Source organism: Ovis aries, chromosome 3 (assembly GCF_016772045.2).
Source record: "Ovis aries strain OAR_USU_Benz2616 breed Rambouillet chromosome 3, ARS-UI_Ramb_v3.0, whole genome shotgun sequence".
Taxonomy (NCBI): domain Eukaryota; kingdom Metazoa; phylum Chordata; class Mammalia; order Artiodactyla; family Bovidae; genus Ovis; species Ovis aries.
Genome location: NC_056056.1, coordinates 167,193,864 through 167,216,079, shown reverse-complemented (window position 1 = coordinate 167,216,079; position 22,216 = coordinate 167,193,864). Strand labels below are relative to the sequence as shown.

Genomic DNA, 22,216 nt, shown 5'->3' with positions numbered 1-22,216 from the left:
AACCTGAAACCTCCGGCCAAGACAAGCCTGAATAAAAATGATCAAAGCTCTGCCCTTCATCAGGAGAGCAGACAGATATTTTTTTCTCCTCCACTGAAAAGTGGAACTGTCATTGGGGATTCTCACCAGGAAAGTGCAGAGGCAGACCGTCTCCAGAGTGTCAGCGCTGCCCAGCAGTCCGTGCAGAATACAGGTACCTATTGTTCCAGAGACAGATATGTAGCCAGCCAGTCAGACTCTGACAGATCTCAGCAAACCAGTGAGCCTGCCTTCATTTTAACTCCTTATTTACTAGTGCTTTTTGGTCAAATGCAAAGGTCTTCTCCTCACCCATGAGAGAGAAACGGAGATGATGCAGATGAGCTCTGTGGCAGGAACTGACCCTGTACCTTTTACAAAGAAGGACTTTTTACTACTATTATTGAAATGCTGAATTTGAAGCAACTATCTTATTTTTTCTGGGAAGAAATGAAGCATTAGATTATATGGGGAAGACTTAGTGAGTAAAAGAAAAATCTTGGCACCCAAGATGAACAGAACAGCCAGTCTTAAAAGGAGGGGAGCAATTGTGGCTCTGGAAAGCAGCCTAGAATATGAAGGGGGTTACCTGAGCCAAAGGGGTCCCAACGTTTTGCAGAGGGGTGTGGTGCACGAAATTCCTTCTGCACAAAAAGCTGCTCAGGAGACCTCTGTTTTCCTAGGGGTTGCAAAGACTCGACATTTGGAGACCCCATTAGACATCTCAAGCAACCCCCAAACATCTCCCCTCCTCAAAGCCTCAACATTGTCCTAATTATGCCCAAGGCAGTAAAACAAAATTAAGGAAGCTCAGAGAAAAATAACTTGGGCTCTATTTCCCCTGATGGATCCTGAGATCCAGGGAGCACCTCTGATGCCCTAAATTCCTGGACCTTCTAGATGACAGTGGGTTTCTAAACTTTATCTTCTGTATCAATTGAATAATTTTATTCTGCAAAGTGAAAGAAGGCAAAATCCCTTGCATTTGATTGTTTAGCACTATGAGAAGGCAGGTAATAGAAAAACAAAAGAAAAAGTAGCTTCTCACTGAATTAAAATAAGAGATAGACTTATGCACGCCGCAAAGCCTTAATCCACAAGCACTTTGGACTTTTTTCCAGAAAGAACACTAATTTTATTAATTGTTCACATTTACGCAAGAAACAGTGTGCATATTATGATATAGTAAGTGTGCCGCCGAGTCTATAAAATGGCTATCAAATTCCTTGGTAAGACCCACATTCAAGCATCACTTTACAAAGCCAGAGGGGGAAATACTCTTTGAAATACTCAAAGCTATAGGGGGAGGTTAAAGCATGCAAGGCTGTTAATGGTAATGAGATATGCTATACATATTTACGTGCTGCCCAGCAGCTTCTTCTAAATACCTAGGGTTGTTTTATTTTTTAAGAACTAAATAAGAGATTGCATCATGATGTTTCAAGACTATTTTAAAAAAAGGGGGGGAAAAAAAAGACCTAACAAATGCAGTTCCCTCCTTTCACACTGTCTCACAGCCTAAACGGCAGCATTTTGAAACCAGTTCAAGTTATGCCACTTTACCTAGAACTCTGTGCAATTAACACAGAACTCTTTTAGAAGTCAAAATTGCCCGATGTGGTGACTTCTGGAAGTCTACCTCTTGTATGGTCTTCAGGGAGAGCTTCTATTATGCTCAGAAGGGAAAGGATGTCAAGACGTTACCTGAACAGGGAGGAAAAGTATGCGAGGTCTCTTACTAAACTCATCTTCACCTATGAGACAGCAACAAAACAAGAGAATCCTGTAGCCTGTTTTCGCTAGGTGGAAGAAACAGATATTTTTCAAACCCATTTTAAAGAACACACATATCTTTGTAAGCTTAAGGGATAATCCAATTTATCATGACTGTCTTAATAGCAAAATAGCAGAAGGCCATTCAGTGAAAGAAAGATAGATGATAGGTACACAGACAGAACAGAACTGGATCACAGAGGAGGTGACAGCTAGCAGGCAAGGCTCCCACGACTGCCTCTAATGCAGCAGTTTAAAAGGGGCATCTAAGCTCTGCTCCTGAGCATGTGATAAGACTTAGGTGTAAGTACATTTAATTAGAGCATTACCCAGGCCCCATCCAGATGTCATTATCTTTTCTGGTGGTTTTTTTTTTTTTTCTCTCTCTTTTGATCTTCTGTCCAACTTCTGTTGTCTTCAAAAAACCAAGCTTGGTGTGCCAAACAGATTTTAAATATTCAGCTCTTACCATGTTTGAATATTGACAGTTCTCACAGTCGGGGTCCATTATTTTCTAGAAGCATGTGCAGAGGGTTATCAACATTAATGAGAGTCATGTGCACATGAAAATAAAAAAACCCGAGGATGCACTCCTGCAAAGTGTGTGTGTGTATAAATGGAAATTAGTATCTCAGCAAGGTATACATTTTTGTTGTTGTTCTTTTGTGAGTGAGGGAAAAGATCACTTTTTTTCTCAATAAAGTTCTTTGTGAAAACTCTACTAGGATGACTGTCCCTAGAACACCCCTGAAGCCTATTACACAGTCCTAAGTTATAATTCACACTTCAGTCCCCAATTTGCCAAATAATTCATGTCAAGCAGAAGTCCAACATAAAGTGCCAACTGTTTCTTGAAAGGAAAGGGGAAAAAACTGTTTCATGTGCTGGGTTTTTGAGGAATCAACCCATGAGGTGAGGGGCACCACTCATTAACAGTAGCAAGGGGTAGGCTAATTCCCCTGGTACTCGGATCCGTCTCTCTCTGTTTTCATCCGGAGACGTGAAATTAGGCTTCCCAGAAGAAATGTGAAAGGAAAACAGAATATCTTCATTATATTACAGAATAGTCCAATTTTTATAATTTACCCCCAGGACTTGCTACAGACACATTCAGTTACTCATTCACACAATAAGCCTCATGCTGGTAGAACTTCTAAGTGACTCTCTGGGAACATCGCAGGTAACCAGACTCCAGCAAAGTTAAAAATAGTCTCCCCATCAAATTAAATATTATCTAACTTCTCCACACAGTTATTTAAATATATAGAAGATCACCTCTGTGCATAATCTATAAATGGCTTGGATTACATATTAAAATTCTAATTAAAAGTTTTTGTCTTATCTCACTTGGCCGATGTGAGATTAGAGAGTAAATTCTGGTTCAGAGTGAAAGCTCAGGTGGAATTGAGATTTCTAACAGCTGCAAGTTGGCAATGCATGGCAGTATCATGAAGTATTTCTAATAGGAAGAAAAAAATACAAAACTATGAACAACTTCAGAAACCACCTTTAGATCCTGGGTATTTAGTGCCATAAAGAGATTTCCCGTGGATGTATTCCACAGAACTTTACTTTCTTGAGAGTTGGAGAGAAACAAAATTTCTCTTCTGTGAGAGGAAAGTATTGCCATATTCAAAACCAATATCTTAAAAATTCGATCATGCAACTGGCTGACTAGAAAACACATGGTGGAATATGTAAATTCTCTTCTCAACATTTAAGATCCAGGATGGGATAAATGCTACTTACGTTTCCATTTAATTCACTAAGTGAAAACACTGTTTCTAGGAGCACTGTTGTGAAAAGTTAATGAAAATTTGTTGGAAAATATTAGAGACTACTTTACACCACCCAAATGCCAGCAGTATTTAACAGTTCAGCCATTTGGTAATTAATAGAAGGAAAAGTATGCATTTTCCCCTAAAAATCCTCTCACTGCAGCAGAATAATACATATTATATAGAGTTTCCATAATCAACTTTCTGATACAGAGTTTAAATTAGGGAAACATTTTGTTTCAGAAAAGCTCCATGATATATTTTACTCATTAATTAGTAAGCAACTGGATATTTGGATAAAAGGGGAAAATATACTGTTTTCCTTATTCTCCAGAGCTGTTGGAAGTCACATCTGAGAACATAGGCCGAGACAACAGAATGCTAATATTTTGAATAGTAACAAAGGGAAAGCATTTGCATTGTTCCTTGTGTAAAGGAAACAATATGTTTTCCATGTTTCCATAAACATTCTCCTTAAGTGGTCTCAGACTTACAGCACAATGAGAAAAAAAAATTAACAGAGCTGATTGATGAGAGTTGATACTCAACACAAAAACATTGTGAAGAAGTTGGGAAACTCCCAGAGGAAATTAGGCAGAAAAGTTGGTCAAGATTTCCTCACATTTATTTTGTACAGCATTTTAAAAATCACAGAATATTCCCTTCAAGAAACTACAATTGGAAGTTTGGTTAAAAGTGTCCTGTATCCTATTCTTCGGGTGAGTTAGGACCTACCTGACTTTTCCAACAGCTGTTTGCAGAGCTTCACAGGAAGTGGGAGAGCGGCTGGTAGCCCCACAGCTCCAGCTAAAAGTGCTCTCCTTGCTTCATTCTGCCATGCACAGTCTTCCCATCCAAGTCTTTTGATAAAAGTCAGGATAAAGCATGATTTATTAATATGGTAAAGTCATTACAATCTTCAGCTAAAATGTTATTGGAGCTTTCCCTAGCTACTGCTGTTTAAGGAAGTCTTTAAAAACCAATTTAATTTCCTTCCACCCAGTCAAGTTTTCTCCACAGATAATTGGTTTTCATTATATGCACAAAAAGCATCAGTGAAGTCAGTGTGTATGAGGCATTTAAATATTTTCAAATGAAAGCCTGCATATATTTATGTTTGGCTACCCAAACACACACTTTCATTCGATTCTGTATCACTGATCATTTAACGACACCCTTTTAATACGAGAGCACCATGGAAATTGGAAAGGCTGCACCAACAGCCAAGTTAGTCATTAGTAATTGTAGAAGTTAAATAAAGTTGAAATGGTAGATGTCACATTCTTTTATTTTAAACAAGTATATTATTATAAAGCAAAGTGTTCTCTCTGCTAATTGTGCTGAATTTTTACATGCTTACAACTAGAATGCTCCTGTTTTTATTTTCAAAAGCTTAATCATTTCACTGGGAAAAATAAAACAACTCTAATATTTTTTCTAGTCATAATTTACACAACAGCCCTTTTAGGATTTATAGAACTCACCTCAGTATATTATTATCATCACAAGTGTGTTTGAGATGCTGGTGCAGAATCACTAATTGTTCATAAGTACCTTGAAACATTAGATTAGCGATGTTTATAATTGTCTAAATAGAGCATGACGATATGAAATCAATTACCATGCACATCAATCTTTGACATTTCATTTCAATGCATTACAACTGTGATAAAGTTGCCATAAACTTTTTTTAAAAAAGTCACAGTCTCTATTGCCTGAAAATCTGACTAATGAAGTAGTATTCAATTGCAAACATTGAAAAGACAAGCACTGTAGCATATGCAATGCTGAAACTGGTTTACTTACTTGAATATTCATCTTCCTCTGAATGAAGACTACTATTGAATTTGCAGAATTTCACACTGGAGAATTTTTCAGTGTCTTCTTGACCTCATAGTCCCTCCATCACAGGTGAACTATTATTAAATAAAAAGTTCCTTATTTCAACATCCATATAACTCTTTCAAAAGTCACTTAACTTCTGAGCATTGATAAGGTATTCTGAAACTTCCTCCTCGACACAGGTATTTGTTGCTGTCTGTTGTCAAATCAAATTCATCACAGCTTGTATAGTCAGGATCCTTCCTTTTTGACTCCTGAGGGTCCAGGGTGCTGAAGTGAGAAGATTTCTCCTTGGTATTTATTCGCTTTTTGATTGAAAGGAGAGGGTGAGTGGTTTTTTTCTTTCTTTTTTTTTTTTTTCTCCTTTTTTCTTTCAATTCAAAAGCAAAAACAGACATAGTTTTCTAAGTTGAATTTGGGTCTGAGATTTATTCCATTTCTGAATGAAACACAAACCAAAATAAAACATAGAGCAGAACAAATTCATTGTGCCCGATTCCATCAAGTCACTGTGATTTAAAAGAAAAAGACAATCAAATGAGAAAAGAAACATTCGAAGCAAATTAGTTTCTTCCCTCTGTCCCACACTACCCGCTTAAACCCCTGACCTCTCTGCAGGCCCCCGTCTTCCTCCTGTTGAATAGTAACTATTTCTGAACAGACAACACTTAATGAAGCTAAGGTCAGGCTGCTTCCAATTGGCATTTGCAGTGATAACAAATCAGAAATGATAGCATCACACAGATTTATGAATTTTTTACCCCTGCAGTCACAAACATCAGACGTTTACTTTATAAAGAGAGCTTTTAGATCCTTCCTGCAGTTTCCATAGTGATTTCATTTTTTTCCTTTTATCACAGATTGGCTGAAGAGCTGCTACCCTTTGTGCGTTAAAAGGCTTGTGCTACCAACTGTCGATATAAAAGGTAGCTGAGACAGAGACGCAATATATATACTGCCAAAAATAATTGAAACAGAGACATGTTGGTGAAAGGTTCCAGAAGAATTTTTTTTTCCTGTATCAATGTGATAGCACAGGAGAAAATAATTTCGCCTGAATTCTCATAATTACTTTGAGTTAAATGTAGTTGTATTTTACGCTGTGTACCATACTTATATTAAAACACTCATCATACAAAACATAATCCTTTCATAAAAGGGTTTAATATAGCTTACACTGTTCCAAGTGTCTGGGCTTGTTAAACATAAAAGTTCATTATGAAAACATTTTCACTTCAGTTACTTTAGTTTCGGCTGCAATGTTTACTTCAGTGTTTATTCTTCTTATCTCTCAGCTGATTCAATTTTTTTTCTGTTAAGAAAAAGTGCACTGCATTTTCAAATTAATCTAGACTGTCCTTAGCAAAACAGTAAAAACCTGGGGAAGAAATTTGTTCATTTCTTTCTAGCCTTGAGAAAGTAATGGCTCAGTACTTAATCTGGTGGTACACTGTTTTATGTACTTCTTCTCCCTATTAAAACTGAGCATTTAAATGAATTTTAAATGTTAAGCTGATTTTTCTTTCAGCTTTCATGTTATTTAATAATGTTGGCACCTGAATAATCCTACTTATAGGTTGCTATACTCCTAAGAGAAATGTCTGCTCTCTAACTACTTATTAAATATATCAAATTTGTCACAATGCTATAGATGCTTTACAAGTAAACTTTAAGCTTTAAATATGTTTTTTAAGATTATAATGAAAATAACACCATTGTTAATTACCATAGAAGTACATATTCTATTTATATATATTAAACTATTGAAATGACAGTAAATATAATAGTGATTTTAGAAAAAAATAACATTTCTATCAAAGTACTTAAGCTACATAATATGATATATTTTGGTATATTTCATATTAAAACTTTTGAATTTCCATAAGATGTAGAAATCTATGGACTTTTCCCTATGGTTATTACAACAAATACTTTATTCCATCTCAATTTTTTTTACAAAATATCCAAAGAGCATAGAGCCCAAATAGGCTAGCTATCTGAATTTTTATTCAGTGTGAACAAAATTGTATACCATAATAAGATTTCTTCTTCTTTTCATTCCACTTTCATCAGATAAAGTAGCTACAACATGGGTTTTGAAAGAGAAAAGTATAAGTTGACTTGGTGGTGGTGATGGTTTAGTCACTAAGTTGTATCTGACTCTCTTGACCCCATGGACTATAGCCCACCAGGCTTCTCTGTCCATGAGATTTCCCAGGCAAGAATTTTGGGGTGGGTTGTCGTTTCCTTCTCCAGGGAATCTTCTCATCAAAGGGATCAAACTCTTGCATTGCAGGCAGACTCTTTACTGACTGAGCCAACAGAGAGGTCCCATGAGTTGACTTACATGGTGAGAACCCTAAAAGATGGTAAGGTAGGTAGACATTGTTAAAGGATGCTGTTTTAGTCAAGTTCCTTGGGGATCAAGGAATAGGGATTCCCTTGACTTATCCTGGCTAGTGGCATAGTTGAGTGTGAGAAGACACTGAGTAGTAATAAATAAAGAAATCTCCCACTGATATACTGAACCATACTACTGAACCTCACAGAGAATAAAATGGGAGTCAAAGAAGCACCAAAGACCTTGCCAGTTACAATTCTGGGTTCAGTCACTGAACAAATTTTTATTGAACACATCATATACCAGACACTTTGGTAGATGTTTGGTGTACATTTGTAAATAAGAGCCATTATCTTTTCCTTCATGGAGCTTGTAGTCAGGAGGAGATAGAGGGAAAAAAGAGTTAACAAGCAAATAAAATATATATTGAGCAAATAAAATAGATATTGTATTAAATAAAATCACAGTGCCTCCAAAAACGACATCTGTAATGCAAGAACAGAAGAATGAAGCTACCACAGACCATTTGTGTCGGATGAGTGTTCCAGACAAAGGAAGATCATTGTTGTTTGAAGAAGATGAAGAGAAGACCAATGTGAATGGAGCAAGATGAGTGAGGGTGATGGTGGTTTATAAGTTCATCAGAGAATGCACAGAATGTGGCTTCAAGTCAATTAGTCCTAAACATATAAGTGTATCACTGAAGAGTTTAAACAGAGAAGTGACATGATCCAAGTTCATTTTTAAAGATCCTTCTGGATGCCATGTTCAAATAGATTAGAATAACACAGATGTAGAGACAAGCAAATAAATTGTAGAGACCCAGTAAAGAGATGCTGATGCCCTAGAGTAGGGAGATGCTGTCAAGATGGGAAAATGAACATGGATTTGAGTAGACGGAGGGGGCAGAATTGTTAACACATGGAGATGGATAGGCTGGTGTGGGTAGTGTCAGAAGTGAGAGGTAACAATTTCTAGAGTATTGTGAATGACAACTATGGGAAGGGGAAAACAGTAAAGGGACATAATTGATGGGGTGTGAAGAGTAAAAGTTTACTTTTGGACACATTAGATTGAAACATCTTTGGATGTCTCAGAGATGTGGTTTGGGTTGGAAACATAGAACTGTGAGTTTTCAGCATACAGGTAGTATTTACGGAGAAGGCAATGGCACCCCACTCCAGCACTCTTGCCTGGAGGAGCCTGAAAGGCTGCAGTCCATGGGGTTGCTAAGAGTCAGACACGACTGGGCAACTTCACTTTCACTCTTCACTTTCATGCATTGGAGAAGGAAATGGCAACCCACTCCAGTGTTCTTGCCTGGAGCACCCCAGGGATGGGGGAGCCTAGTGGGCTGCCGTCTGTGGGGTTGCGCAGAGTCAGACACGACTGAAGCGACTTAGCGACTTGGGAAGGTTGGTCATGAAAGAAAGCAGATGGTTGGGGAGGAGGTGAAGTTGAGGGAGACTTCCTTCAACACATTCAATATGGAAGAGTCTGGAGCATGTTAACTATGATGGGATTCATCCATGTATAAAGAAGAGTTTATTGATTGAGGAGAAAGAGAGAATGAGGGAAGAACTGAAGTCTTTGACAAGGCAAAAAGGGGTAGAATTTAGAGCACCTGTGGAAGCGTAAAACTTTCTAGAGAAGGCACAGTTCCACCAGTATCACAGGAGGCAATGAAATGAATATCTAAGAAGAAGCATGTAGGTGTGTAGATTCAGTGCTGAAAAGAGGAGGGCATTCATCACATATCAAGAGAATGAAGTGTGAGTTAAGGTGATCAGCTAAGAGCAAGGGGAGAAGAAAGGATCTGGAAGTTTGAAAATGGCATGAAATATGTCATTTTGTGTTAAAGAACTTTTCATAACACTTGTTAAAGACACTATCTGAGCCACCAGGGAAGCCCATGAAAGACAGTAGGAAGACTCTATTTGAGAGAGACCACTGCAATTGGGGGGTTTGCAGTAGGGAAGAGAGATCAGCTTACCTCAGGATACAACAAAGACAAGTGTAAATTTATAGCCAAGGAGAATAATGGGTGTTAATGGGTGTTAAATCTTTAAGAAGAGAGAAACATCAAGGGTAAGGAGGATTCTAGCTAAACCAACTTGACAAGATACTTGCTGAAGGGAGGCCAGGGTGATAAGATACCAAGAGTTGAGGGGATAAAGGATTTGATCAGAAAACAGAGGGAAACAGTGACAAACTATTTTCTTGGGCCCCCAAATCACTGCAGATGGTGACTGCAGCCATGAAATTAAAAAATGCTTAATCCTTGGAAGAAAAGCTATGACAAATGTAGTGTATTAAAAAGTAGAGACATTACTTTGTCAACAAAAGTCCATCTAGTCAAAGCTATGGTTTTACCAGTAGTCATGTATGAATGTGAGAGTTGGACCATAAAGAAGGCTGAGCACTGAAGAATTGATGCATTTAAATTGTGGTGTTGGAGAAGACTCTTGAGAGTCTCTTGGATTGCAAGGAGATCAAACCAGTCAATCCTAAAGGAAATCAGTCCTGACTATTCATTGGAAGGACTGATGCTGAAGCTGAAGCTCCAATACTTTGGCCAGCTGATGCAAAGAGCCGACTCTTTGGAAAGGCCCCTGATGCTGGGAAAGATTGAAGGCAGGAGAAGGGAACGACAGAGGACAAGATGGTTGGATAGCATCACTGACTCAATGGACATGAGTTTGAGCAAGCTCTGGGAGATGGTGAAGGACAAGGAAGCCTGGGGTGCTGCAGTCCATGGGGTTTCAAAAAGTCGGACACGACTGAGCAATTGAACAACAAAAAAGGGTAATCAGATTCCAAGGATGGTAGATTTTTCTAAACTGACTCAGCAGGATTTTTGCTAAAACTGGACTAAGCAAGCCAAGGACAGAGCCCAAGGTCAGGGCTTAATTATGAAAGGGCTCAGAGAAACCTGTCCAGAGTTTGTCATTCATTGAGAGAGTCTTTGTCATTGGTGGGGTAGAAATATGAGTTTACTAGACAAATATAGATGAGCTGTCAGGCAGATTTGAGGTTTACAGTCTTGAATCTAAATGAAATAAAATTCTGGATGCATGTGTGATTTTTTTTCCCAATGAACTTTAACCATTTCATCTGAGAAGTTACCAGTCTGGGGCTTTGCCAAGAAAAATGAGAAAGATATTAGATAAAATGAATTGGAAACATTTGCTAAGTCATGCTGTTTTGATGGACTATGGAATCACGTCTTGAGAAGGAGGGAAGAGAAGCCTTTCCTTTCTCCTCACAAATGAGAATGGGTAGGGCTAATGGGCTGTTGGTCTTGACAAGGTTGAAGACTGAATGAATGAGATGGAAGGACGTGAGACTGCAGTCTGAAACTGAGATATCAGAGGGAGAATAGTTCCAACCAAGACCATGAGAGTACATAACTGCTACTGCATGAAGAAACGGCCACTGGTAATAGGAAGTTAAAGACCTGAAAGGTATATAGGGTCAAGGAACAGGGTTGCCTTTCTGGAACATGATAAACATTTCCTGCATAAAGAAACTCCTGGTAAAGGACATTGTGTTCTAAGAAGAATGTTCTTAGCAGAGACTTTCCAACTAGATCATAAAAGTGATAAAACTGCATTTGAGAGAAAGGAAAATGGCCCAAAAATTGTAGAGAAGAAGGTACATATGGCTAGTGAACAGTAGGTAAAAGGGGAATAAGTTCTCAAGTAACAGGAAATGTGTCATAAATAATAAATGTACATTACAATACATATTTATGAATGAGCAATATTTGGACAAAAAAATTGAAATGAGACAGTCAACAAAAGAAACAGGTATGATCTTAAAGTATTTCTGATGTTTGAAATGATAGGAGTCATGATGAGACTATGACAATGAAAATGTGTATTTTGCTCAAAATCAATACGTGTAATGGAAGTGGTGGAAGTAAAACACAGCTTACCTAAAAGGAGGATGACAGTGGAGAAATGCAGATAAAAAGAACTTGAATAAAAATGAAAGAGAACAGGAATAAGAAGACTAATGCCACTGGGGTGTTCTGCAGATATCCCTGCTAGAAAAGACAATTTATAAAATAAATAACTATAGGAATAAGACATGATAATGTTGAGTAACTCCAATGATCTGCGCTTGTTCAGAAAGTCTCCTTCTGTTCCAAAAAATAAGCTGATACCTCCAAGTCAACCCTGGCAACAGTTTTGACTCTCAGATGATAGAATATACAATGAATGGGACAGATTCACTGAACTTCATTCTGACCAATAAGGAAGCACTGAATTCTTTTAAAACAAAAATGTACTGAGATGTTGTTATGTGTTTTGCTGGAAACCAAAAGTAGACCCTAAGGACAAAAGACAATATTTCTTGGGGTTAAAATGATAGTAGCCTAGGAAGAACATGTCTATTTCTTGTGGTTTGTAGTAGCCACAGAAGAGAAATATGTACTATGTTATGCAGATTTCAGAAAGTTTAAGGGAAATAGAGATGGGATTCTGTGTGTGCCAGGAAGAACTCAAGAAGGAAGAGGTCTCAAGGATGATGAGAAATTCTTAGAACAACTTAGCAAAAAAAAAAAAAATATATGAATAAGGAAAATTTGAAGAAAACAGTATTGCTTGAGTACATTTTAAAAGTGCTTGATTGAATAGAGTCATATAAAAAAGACAGAAAGAAAAACATATCTGAGGATGGTAAGAATAGGAGGGCTAAGAGCTATTAATATAAGATGCTATCAGAAAGGAAAAGATCAGTCTAAGCTGAAGTGTGTGAAAAGTATTTTTTTTTAAAAAATGAAACAAGCATTTTAACCTGTTTAACCTGTTTTTCAGGAAAAAAAAAAAAAAAACTGGAAAGGGATCAGTTCACTCCTGGGGGGGAATGAAGTCATTCATTCATGCAGCTATCCAGCAAGCTTTCACAGAGTTCTCACTGTGCAGTAGGTATTATACAAGCATGAAGTTGAAAAGCACACATTGTCCTCAAATAAAAACAACAACAACAACAAACTTAAAAGTAATAGTTACTAATAAATGAGTGCCTACCATGAAATAGGAAGGTTTAAAGCAGTTTCCATATGTTAGCTATTGAGTTCTGTTAGGAACTCCATGGAGAGTTATTAATACTATCTCCATTTTAAGATGAGAGTTTCTGATATAGAGAAAGCTTAACCAAATTGTTTAACATTACACAATTTATACAGAAGAAAGAAGTGAAAGTAAAAGTCACTCAGTTGTGTCTGACTCTTTGCAACCCCATGGACTATACAGTCCATGGAATTCTCCAGGGCAGATTACTGGAGAGGATAGCTTTTCCCTTCTCCAGGGGATCTTTGCAACTCAGGGATTGAACCCAGGTCTCCCTCACTGCAGGAGGATTCTTTACCAGCTGAGCCACAAGGGAAGCCCAAGAATACTGCCGTGATACCCTATCCCTTCTCTAGCAGATCTTCCTGAGCCAGGAATCGAACCACGGTCTCCTGTATTGCAGGCAGATTCTTTACCAATTGAGCTATCAGGGAAGCCCTTCATGCAGAAGGGTCAAGGTTTAAATTGAAGGGAAAGTCTGTAAAATCCACAAATCTCTTATCAGAAACTCTTGGAGACAGACATGTTTTAGAATTCAAAAACGTGCCGGGAAATATAAAATAATATACGCACTATTTAAAAAAATCCCCAGTATAGTCTGAGGCAGTGGTTGTAATACATTTATTAACAGTTTTATAGTGAAACATATTGGTTTAATACTAAATGGAATAACAAAGATTGTAACTCCATCTCTCAGTTCATGTGTAGACTTGTGGTCAAATGTATTTTAGTATAAGTTGAAGGAGAGAGAGATCTCTGAGAAAGGATAAATAAAAAAGGAAGGAAGAAGGAAAAAGGAAAGAAAGAAAAAGGAAGGAAGAAAGAAGATGGAGAGAAGGAAGGAGGGAGAAAACTTGGTTTTCAGTTCTTTTCTAATTTAGGGATCATCAATAAAGAAATTTGGACCTCTATTCTGTATAAGGGCTCCTCTGGTGCTTCAGACTGTAAAGAAGCTACCTATAACGCAGGAGACCTAAGTTCAAGCCCTGGGTTGGGAAAATCCCCGGGAGAAGGGAACGGCTACCCACTCCTGGAGAATCCCGTGGACAGAAGAGCCTGATGGCTATAGTCCATAGGGTTGCAAACAGTCAGACAAAACTGAGTGACTAACACTAATTAATTAACTAATTATTCTATATAAATTGCCGAGGAATAAAACAAAAATGAAATTCAAAGTATTTAACAACAGTATAGCTGGGGCACTGACCAATGAGAATGAAATAATGAAAACTAGCATTGGGGTGAGATCCTAAAGACCCTTCCATGTCAAGAATTAATTTTAGTTGATTACATTTAGTTGTTATATTTTAAGGAAGTCAAAGAATATCAGAGAAAGGTCATGGGGCTCTCAAGAGAGAGTAAATGAGAACAGTGGATGGAAAGGTAACCTTGAGATAACAACTTTTTAAAACAAACAAGAGGAAAAATTTCAATATAATACCACCAGTACCTTGGAGAGAGACCATTACATTATATAATTTCAGCATTGGCTCTTATAAATATATACATATACACAGAGTAGTACAACAAAGAGAAGAAACATCTAATACGTGGAAGTGGTTATAGGAGGGAAGGAAGGTGATCAGAGAATGGTTTCCTTATTATATTTATATTTACAGAATGTTGGAAATGGCAGCAAACACTGAAATCTTACACATGCTGGGTACTATTCTAAATATCTTATATGCATTCAGTTCAGTTCCGTTCAGCTGCTCAGTGGAGTCCAACTCTTTGCAACCCCATGAATCGCGGCACACCAGGCCTCCCTGTCCATCACCAACTCCTGGAGTTCACTCAAACTCGTGTCCATCGAGTCAGTGATGCCGTTAACTCCTTTAATTCTCACAACAGCTCTACAAGGGAGTGCTAATTTTATCGGCAGTTCACAGATGAAGAATCTGAGGCACAGAGCTGTTGAAAACTTTTTGCAGGCTAAACAGTTACTAGGTTTTGGGCCTATGTTTGAAGCTATGTAGTCTGGCTCCTGAGTTCACATGCAAAAGCTCATCATTCACACCACACTGTAAGTCCAGCTTTACATATTACTCCATCACATAGGACCAAGAATCTGAGCCCGGGATCAGAACACATTCATTTTCATATGTCCTTTCATTTCTCAGCACCCAGGATATGGTAGGTGCACAATAAATAGTTGTTATTGTTGCTCTCAAGTGATATAAAAGTTGAAAGGTCTAAGTAGGGAAAGTGGAGAAGATTCTAGCCAGAGAATGCAGTGTGAGCAAAGGTGGCAACTCCTTTTGTGGTTCCATCTTCATTACCAAGGGAAATAACCCTCAAGATAAAAAGGACAGAAATAATAGAGCCTCTAGACTCAAAACCTCCATGAACCAGTCCTGTCCCAGAAATGTGTGAAAATGCTAGATTGAAACAGAAAGCTTAGTATGGACTGAGTGGATTGGAGAGTGGATGACCAACCCAAAGACATTCAAATTCAGGCTTCTGGAAGCACTAATTTGGCTTAGAGGGACTAAGAAGTGAGATGATTAAAAAAAAAAAATAGCATTTAGGGACTTTGAAAAAAATTCAAACCCCAAATACGATGAACAGGTAGGATCATTTTTTGTCCTCTAGATTTATGAGCCATAAATCAGTGAGTCTGACATCAACTACTGGAGAAAATGCTACTAGAAATAATTGAATAGCTATGTTATGAGCAATTAGCAAAGGAAACAGAATAAATTGGAAGGCCCCCTGGATTCTTTAAGAAATGAGTAATCCTGAACAAAATATATTTCCTTCTTTGATAGGAGTTTTCCAAACTAGCAGATCATTATCCTATGACTTTTTGCAGATAAGGTGGAGAAACCTGAAACAGGTTTGTAGCTAAGAAATCTTGGCCTCTGTCCTCAGCCCTGGAGACACTCTATAAAGAGTATTATGTTGAAGTCAAGAGATCCAGCATACGATGGGACCGTGAGCTGTGGAGGCCCATCCAGATGACACAGCCAGGTTGATAAAATAACTTGAAACCACATCAATATGTAGAGTAATAGGGATATTTGGCCTAGAAAAGGCAACAGTGGGAAGGGAGTACAAAATGCCATCCCTAAGAGCTTTAAGGAGGCTTCCCTGGCAGCTCAGGTGGTAAAGAACCTGCCTGCAACGCTGGAGACTCAGTTCAATCTCTGGGTCAGGAAGATCCCCTGGAGAAGGGAGTGGCAACCCACTCTAATATTCTTGCCTAGGAAATCCCATGGACAAAGGAGCCTGGCGGACTACAGCCCATGGGATCGCAAAGAGTTGGACACAACTGAGCGACTAACACTGAATACACAGAATAGGAAAGAATGAGGTATAAACATATTACAGGCTCCCTTCTAGGACAATGGAATCTCAGTTTCTGGATCCCCATGTCTCTTGGGAAAATATCTTTCTAGTAAGTGAGACAGACTCAGAATTTTATTCCTTTACTGAGAGTTTACTTCAGGTCTACAACTTTATTAAAAAGGAAACTGAGAACTGAAACAGGTTAGGTGGTCTTGCCCAATGCCATGGACATGAATTTAAGCAAGTTCCGGGAGATGGTGAAGGACAGGGAAGCCTGGTGTGTTGCAGTCCCTGGGTCAAAAACAGCTGGACATGACTGAGCGACTGAACAACAAAAAGACTGGTAGGAGAAAATGCAAGATTCTGAATTTCTAGTCCAGTGGCTTTTCCACAACAATATGGCACCCGAAAGATCATTCAACTCTTTCTTCTTGGTTCTGGGAACTTGAAGAAGTGAAGTGAAGTGAAAGTCCCTCAGTCGTGTCTAACTCTTTGTGATGCCATAGACTATATAGTCCATGCAATCCTCCAGGCCAGAATACTGAAGTAGGTAGCCTTTCGCTTCTCCAAGGGATCCTGCCAACCCTGGGACTGAATCCAGGTCTCCCACATTGCAGGCAGATTCTTTACCAGCTGAGCCACACGGGAAGCCCAAGAATACTGGAGTGAGTAGCCTATCCCTTCTCCAGTGGATCTTCCTGACCCAGGAATCACACTGGGGTCTCCTGCATTGCAGGCAGATTCTTTATCAACTGAGCTATGAGGGAAGCCCAAGACAGTGTTAATTATCCCACTAAATTCTACTGCCAGTTCCCAAGGCCATAGGGTTCTAAGTAGAAAAAGCCAGGATCTGAAGCAATTTTTCACCTTGAAGTGTGATATATTCTTCAAGTGTCATGCAGCAATGGCCTTCTGAAGATTTTAATCTGCTTCATGAGGCAGACTGAATTTGACTTGCTGGTTTGTACAAAAAAAAGTGTGTTGTTTTCTCATTGATAGTCAAATATATTAAACTGACAGAACTTTAAACCTAATGTGCAAATATTCTCCATCAATACGTTAACAAAAGTTTCGTGTACCAGTAAGTAGCAATTTTCAATCACAAGAGCATGCATATTTTCCTGTCATTTACAGCAGCAACCACCATAGGGGTCATTTTAGAAACCACTTAAATACTCAATACAAAAAAAAAAAAAAATTCTCAGTACATGTTCCATGTCCAGGAGGCAAATTAAGATTTAGCACACAGGTTTTATACTCCGGGCACTGTCATATCATGTACTCCTTATAGCTATCTGTAAAGTATTTTATTATTAAATATGTATTTATCTGCTTATTAACATGCCAAAAATATTTGTCTATTAAACAGGTGCTGTTGTTGTTCAGTCACTCAGTCATGTCTGACTCTTTGCAACACCATGAACCGTAGCACACCAGGCCTCCCTGGCCATCAGCAACTCCCAGAGTTTACCCAAACTCATGTTCATTGAGTCAGTGATGCCATCCAGCCATCTCATCCTCTGTCATCCCCTTCTCCTCCTGCCTTCAAGACACTCTCAAGAGTCTTCTACAGCACCATAGTTCAAAAGCATCAATTCTTCAGCACTCTGCCTTCTTTATGGTTCAACTCTCACATCCACAACTGACCACGGGAAATATCATAGCTTTGACTATGCGGACCTTTGTTCAGTTCAGTTCAGTCACTCAGTCGTGTCCGACTCTTTGCGACCCCATGAATTGTAGCATGCCAGGTCTCCCTGTTCAACATCATCTCCCAGAGTTCACTCAGACTCACATCCATCAAGTCCGTGATGCCATCTAGCCATCTCATTCTCGGTCGTCCCCTTCTCCTTCTTCCCCCAATCCCTCCCAGCATCAGAGTCTTTTCCAATGAGTCAACCCTTCCCATGAGGTGGCCAAAGTACTGGAGCTTCAGCTTTAGCATCAGTCCTGCCAAAGAAATCCCAGGGCTGATCTCCTTCAGAATGGACTGGTTGGATCTCCTTGCAGTCCAAGGGACTCTCTAGAGTCTTCTCCAACACCACAGTTCAAAAGCAGCAATTCTTTGTCACTCAGCCTTCTTCACAGTCCAACTCTCACATCCATACATGACCACAGGAAAAACCATAGCCTTGACTAGATGGACCTTAGTCAGCAAAGTAATGTCTCTGCTTTTGAATATACTATCTAGGTTGGTCATAACTTTTCTTCCAAGGAGTAAGCGTCTTTTAATTTCATGGCTGCAATCACCATCTGCAGTGATTTGGGAGCCCCCCAAAATAAAGTCTGACACTGTTTCCACTGTTTCCCCATCTATTTCCCATGAAGTGATGGGACCAGATGCTATGATCTTTGTTTTCTGAATGTTGAGTTTTAAGCCAACTTTTTCACTCTCCACTTTCACTTTCATCAAGAGGCTTTTCAGCTCCTCTTCACTTTCTGCCATAAGGGTGGTGTCATCTGCATATCTGAGGTTATTGATATTTCTCCCAGCAATCTAGATTCCAGCTTGTGTTTCTTCCAGTCCAGCGTTTCTCATGATGTACTCTGCATAGAAGTTAAATAAGCAGGGTGACAATATACAGCCTTAACATACTCCTTTCCCTATTTGGAACCAGTTTGTTGTTCCATGTCCAGTTCTAACTGTTGCTTCCTGACCTGCATACAGATTTCTCAAGAGGCAGGTTAGGTGGTCTGGTATTCCCATCTCTTTCAGAATTTTCCACAGTTTCTTGTGATCCACACAGTCAAAGGCTTTGGCATAGTCAATAAAGCAGAAATAGATGTTTTTTCTGGAACTCTCTTGCTTTTTCCATGATCCAGCGGATGTTGGCAATTTGATCTCTGGTTCCTCTGCCTTTTCTAAAACCAGCTTGAATATCAGGGAGTTCACGGTTCACGTATTGCTGAAGCCTGGCTTGGAGAATTTTGAGCATTACTTTACTAGCATGTGAGATGAGTGCAATTGTGTGGTAGTTTGAGCATTCTTTTGCATTGCCTTTCTTTGGAATTGGAATGAAAACTGACCTTTTCCAGTCCTGTGGCCACTGCTGAGTTTTCCAAATGTGCTGGCGTATTGAGTGCAGCACTTTCACAGCATCATCTTTCAGGATTTGAAATAGCTCCACTGGAATTCCATCACCTCCACTAACTTTGTTCATAGTGATGTTGGCAAACTAATATTTCTGCTTTTTAATAAGGTGTCTTGCTTTGTCATAGCTTTTCTTCCAAGGAGCAAACATCTTTTAATCCCATGGCCGTAGTCACCATCTGCAGGAACTGTGTTTCCATTGTTTCCCCATCTATCTGCCATGAAGTGATGGGACTGGATGCTATTATCTTGCATTTTTGAATGTTGAGCTTTAAGCCAGCTTTTTCATTCTCCTCTTTCTCCTTCTTCAAGAGGCTGTTTAGTTCTTTGCTTTCTGCCATAAGGGAAGTGTCTTCTGCATATCTGAGGTTACCTATATTTCTCCCAGCAACTTTGATTCTGGCTTGTGCTTCATCCAGGCCAGCATTTCACATGATGTACTCGACATATAAGTTAAATAAGCAGGGTGACAATATATAGCCTTTTCATACTTCTTTCCCAATTTTGAACCAATTCATTGTTCCATGTCTGGTTATAACTGTTGCTTCTTGACCTGCATACACATTTCTCAGGAGGCAGGTAAGGTGGTCTGGTGTTCCCATCTCTTTAAGAATTTTCCACAGTTTGCTGTGATCCACACACAGTCAAAGGCTTTAGTGTAGTCAATGAAGCAGAAGTATATGGTTTTTTTTTTTTTTCAATTCTCTCGCTTTTTCTATGACCCAATAGGTGCTGACAATTTGATATTTGGTTCCTCTGCCTTCTCTAAATCCAGCTAGAACATCTGGAAGTTCTCAGTTCATGAACTATTGAAGCCTAACTTGGAGGATTTTGAGCGTTACTTTATTAGCTTGTGAAATGAGTGCAATTGTGCGGTAGTTTGAATATTATTTAGCATTGCCCTTCTTTGGGATTGGAATGAAAGCTGACTTTTTCCAGTCCTGTGGCCACTGCTGAGTTTTCCAAATTTGTTGGCATAATGAGTGCAGCACTTTCACAGCATCATCTTTAAGGATTTGAAATAGTTCAGCTGGAATTCCACCACCTCCACTAGCTTTGTTCATAGTGATGCTTCCTAAGGCCCACTTGACTTCACACTCCAAAATGTCTGGCTCTAAACAGGTAGCAATATTTTAATTTTTCACATAATGACACCATGGTTCTAAGTATAAGTATTCTGCCCAAGGTGTTATTACTGGTGAATTTGAGGTTTTTGCTTCATTGGAAAGAATTCTTAGATGAAATGACAGGTAAGAAGCAGATTTATTTAGAGACACATGTACACCACAGACAGAATGTGGACCATCTTAAAAGATCAGAGAGAGAGCAAGCTTCAAAATATGGCAGAGCTAATGTTTATGGGCTGGGTAATTTAATAGGTTAAAAAGTGGGAGGATTATTCCAGTTATTAAAGGTTGGAGATGTCCAGGAAATGGGCCACTGCCCACTTTTTGACCTTTTATGGTTGGTCCCAGAACTGGCATGGCACTGGTGGGTTTGTCACTTAGAATGCTCATGTATTACAGTGAGCATATAATGAGGTTTGAAGTCTGCTGGAAGTCAAATCTTCCACCATCTTGGACCCATTTGGTTCTAACCAGTCTTTGTCATGTCCTATGTCCATGTCACTGGCCTTGCCTGTGTTTTAAAGTTGTGCCCTGCCCCCTTCCCTTCTATTTCAATGTCAGCTAGTAAGTTGGGCTGGAAATTAAACTTAGACATACTTATGGCAAAGACCTGTATGTGCTTTCTACCCTACAGTTTTCATGTGGATCAAAAATGGTAACTTCTATATGATATAAAATCGTACTTAAGGAATATAGACTTGAAAGTTGAAATGATTTTATGTTTTCATCATGATGTTATATAAAATTCATGTATTCTCAAAACATATATTCTTAATAATTCTATATTTAAGCCAAGTCAATGAGAAAACTAGTTTTGATATATAAGCAAGGTTCAACACTGGGTCTAACTCTTATCTTTTTTTCCATGATCAGGTATGGTTGAGAATGGAGTGTGGAAGCTACAGTTCTCATCACTGTTCTGGCACGCTTGCTCTCCAGGTAGCAGTTTCTACATCTGTAAAATGAGAAGCATCAAACTGATAATTTCTACAGCCTCTTCTAGCTCTAAACCTTCTGTAATTCTTAATTACTTCACTTATGTCTTAGTTGCTCAGTTGCGTCTGACTCTGAGATCCAATGGACTGTAGCCCGCCAGGCTCCTTTGTCCATGGGATTCTCCAAGCAAGAATACTGGAGTGGGTTGCCATCTGCTTCTCCAACTACTTCACTTTCTTCTCTCAAAATTCAAAGTAGCACTGAACAGGAGAACATCCAGAAGGCACCACAAAGTGGAATAAATATAAGAAATTAAAAATCAAAAGCCAAAGCAAACTTCTTATTAGGTTCCAGAAGACAAAGGCCTGGAGTACAATACATTAAAAAAAAATGTATTCCCCTCCTTGCTACCTTAGGCTTTCTGGTTTAGTATAGGATCAAGGGTGGCAACAAAACAACTGTGTGGGATAATTTGTTTGGCTTGTAACCCTAATCCAATTATAAGCAGAAAATGCCAAATATATCTTGTAAAAATCTATCATTAGATTCCTTAAACATTTTTATAAGCTTAAGAGTTTAGATACCTTCAACACAAGTTCTAGACTCCTGGGTACCTTTCATATTCAACCAACATAAGAAGTGAATATGCAAAACTGCAAGATCAAAAATTCTTCCTCAAGGACATTTAATTAAATTCATTTATTTCTTTCTTTTCTACTTTTTTTTCTTTGCTTTACTTCATAATTGCTAAAAGAAAAATCTCCATCTGCAATAACATAACACAGATGTCTGACCCAAAATTCAGTTCAGTTCAGTTCAGTTCAGTTGCTCAGTCATGTCCGACTCTTTGCGACCCCATGAATCGCAGCACACCAAGCCTCCCTATCCGTCATCAACTCCCGGAGTTCACTCAAACTCACGTCCATCAAGTCGGTGATGCCATC

General features: G+C 38.8%; 2 long non-coding RNA genes across 3 annotated transcripts in view; one reads left to right on the top strand and one right to left on the bottom strand.

Annotated features, from left to right (window-relative positions):
• The window catches only part of LOC105609280 (uncharacterized), a 60,582-nt gene extending 60,375 nt beyond the window's left edge, over nucleotides 1-207 (bottom strand). For both annotated transcript variants that reach the window (XR_006059360.2, XR_009600270.1), the window contains exon 1: nucleotides 127-207. This is a non-coding gene — a long non-coding RNA (uncharacterized LOC105609280). The remainder of the gene's footprint in view (nucleotides 1-126) is intronic.
• Nucleotides 44-21,981, top strand: LOC132659628 (uncharacterized). Its single transcript, XR_009600271.1, has 2 exons — nucleotides 44-193; nucleotides 21,210-21,981. It is a non-coding gene; the product is annotated as an uncharacterized LOC132659628 (long non-coding RNA).
• The last annotated feature ends 235 nt before the right edge of the window (nucleotides 21,982-22,216 follow it).